Below are 2,500 nucleotides of genomic sequence, written 5' to 3'. Positions count from 1 at the left end.
ATGACTTTTAGGTTGTTAAACATATTCCCGCTTGAGAAATTATTATTTTTTGATCGTATCGAGTAATGTGGTTTCCACTGTATTTTTCTTTTCTTATTTAGCTGAAAACAGTGTCTTGGCGATATTAAGTTATTTTATGCTACATTCAGGTTTACTCTGGTAAAGTGAAGAGTTACTTTGGACAGGGTAGACAAACAATGTATGAATGCAAATCTAAATACGACAATTGGAAATCAAGGATATATTTGGAACTATATATGAATTTAAGACTATGTATTTAATTGGAGATTGGGAGACGGGACCCCACGAGTGTTGTTTCTTTCCTGTACACTACAATTAGGTAAATATGATTAGATAAGCGCACACACGGCTTCCATCATTTCACTCTCATGTCGCCTTATGTTGACTGACGCGTTGAGGCTGACTTGCCCGGCGGTGATGTAGATCCGCCCTTGTTGCACGGAGTCGTGCGCCCGCTGGATGCTCTACAAAAATTAATATTCCAGAGGGAAACTTAACATCCTTATTCAAAAATATAACAAAAAAACAATTAAATCATATCTTTCCAGGGGAGGGGAAATAATATATGTCAAACATTCTAAGAAATAGAAGAAAATAAATATAATTCCTGCGACTATGGCTGTCGTCCCCATTTTCTACGTCTTGCCATCCACCTTAAAGAAAAGTCGACATTTTAGTTCATTCGCCGATCATTCTTACGGATCAGAGGTAACGCAGCATTTTTATGCTTGGGGATAAATGTCCACTCGGAAAGAATGCTAATTACTTTTATTTTCGATAAAATCGCCCTTTTTCCTTAGTAACGTAAGAATTCTAAGTAAAACAAGAAATAATGGTAATAATAATTATAATGGGAACAATGATTATAATAGTAATAACAATAATAATAATTAGTTAAATTAATGAAAATAGTAATGACAAGAACAATGATGATTGATAATAATAATGATGATAATAATGATAAATGATGACGGAGACGACGATGATGATATTAATGATAAATGATGACGGAGACAAATGATGATGATAATAATAATAATAATAATAATAATAATAATAATAATAATAATAATAATAATAATAATAATAATAATAATAATAATAATAATAATAATAATAATAATAATGATAATAATGATAATAATAATAATAATTAATAAAACGTCAACAATAACAATAAGTGAAAAAAAAAAACAATAAAATGCTTCTTGGCTGGACCCACCTTCCGGGCCATCAAGTGCGGCCTTCTGCGGCCTTTGATATAAATATTATTCTTTTAAAAGACCTTGAATATTTTTTAAGTCTGAAATCATTATACACATGAAGCTTATGATATACACCACACACATAGACGAAAGCAAAGCTAACCGTGTTCAGTGATGTCACTCCCCTAAAAAGGGATAAAATGATTGAAGAAAAAAAAAAAATTGTTCAGTGCGGCCTCTATGTGGGACGATGAATTGTAAGGTGGCCTTCGTGCACAAAAAGGTTCCCCACCCCTGCCTTGGACCATGCAAGATGGCGTCAAACGTCTCCTTGACGACGACGAAGCCCTGGATGGTCACGTGACGTCGCACAAGGGGTATTGTACTGCTGGTAGGTAGGTAGCCCGCGGGGCCCGACGAGTGGGTGGGTGTGGGTGTGGGTGGGTCCACACACACACCCCACCCACCCCCGACAGGATGACGTTGGCCTCGCCCTACTGTACGTGTCCCCCCCCCCCCCCGTAGAGCCCCCGCAGGTCTTGCGGGAGAACCTGCATGGTGGAGGACGAACACGTAGGGTGTCACACGGTCAAACCCGGTTAGACAAACTGTTTGTCAAATATATTTGACAAGCACCTCATTCACACGGTCAAACACCGTTTCACAAACGATTTGTCAAATGTTTGACAACCAAATACCCCGGTCACACGGTCAAGTCCGGTTTGTCAAACACGTTTGACAAACAAATATCCACATTCACACGGTCAAACTCGTTTGATAAACCGTTTGACCATGTATATGGTCCTTGATGTAGCCTGCGTAACGGATGCTGATGTGTGAGTGTAACGGGGTTATGGATGTATATGTAACGGGTGTTGTGTGTGTGTAACAGGTGGTGTTGTGTGTAACGGGTATGGACGGGAGAAATTAGCCCAGAAATGAAGTAGACTGCAAGAGACCATAAGGCCTACACTTGACAACACAAAGTTGAAATAATGTTCTTCCTTTCTACTCACATTTTAGTTTATCGATTTATTATTTGATAATCTATTATTTTTAAATAAATTTGCGCAACGAGATCCAAATCCCAACGTTTTTATATTCGTTTTCTTTGCGTTCAGTTCCGTGGAAAAAAAAGGCACATCAACGTCAATACTGAGCTTATTTTTAGTATTTTGATTAACATCTACAAAGAATAATGAGTATTTACTTCATTATAAATCACAGGAAATCAGACAAGCAATTGCTTCCATTTCTACACATGGGGAATACAA

This window comes from Oratosquilla oratoria, unplaced genomic scaffold (assembly GCF_046742065.1).
Source record: "Oratosquilla oratoria isolate Oo_2021 unplaced genomic scaffold, ASM4674206v1 SCAFFOLD199, whole genome shotgun sequence".
Classification (NCBI taxonomy): Eukaryota; Metazoa; Arthropoda; class Malacostraca; order Stomatopoda; family Squillidae; genus Oratosquilla; species Oratosquilla oratoria.
This window is presented reverse-complemented; position numbering follows the sequence as displayed.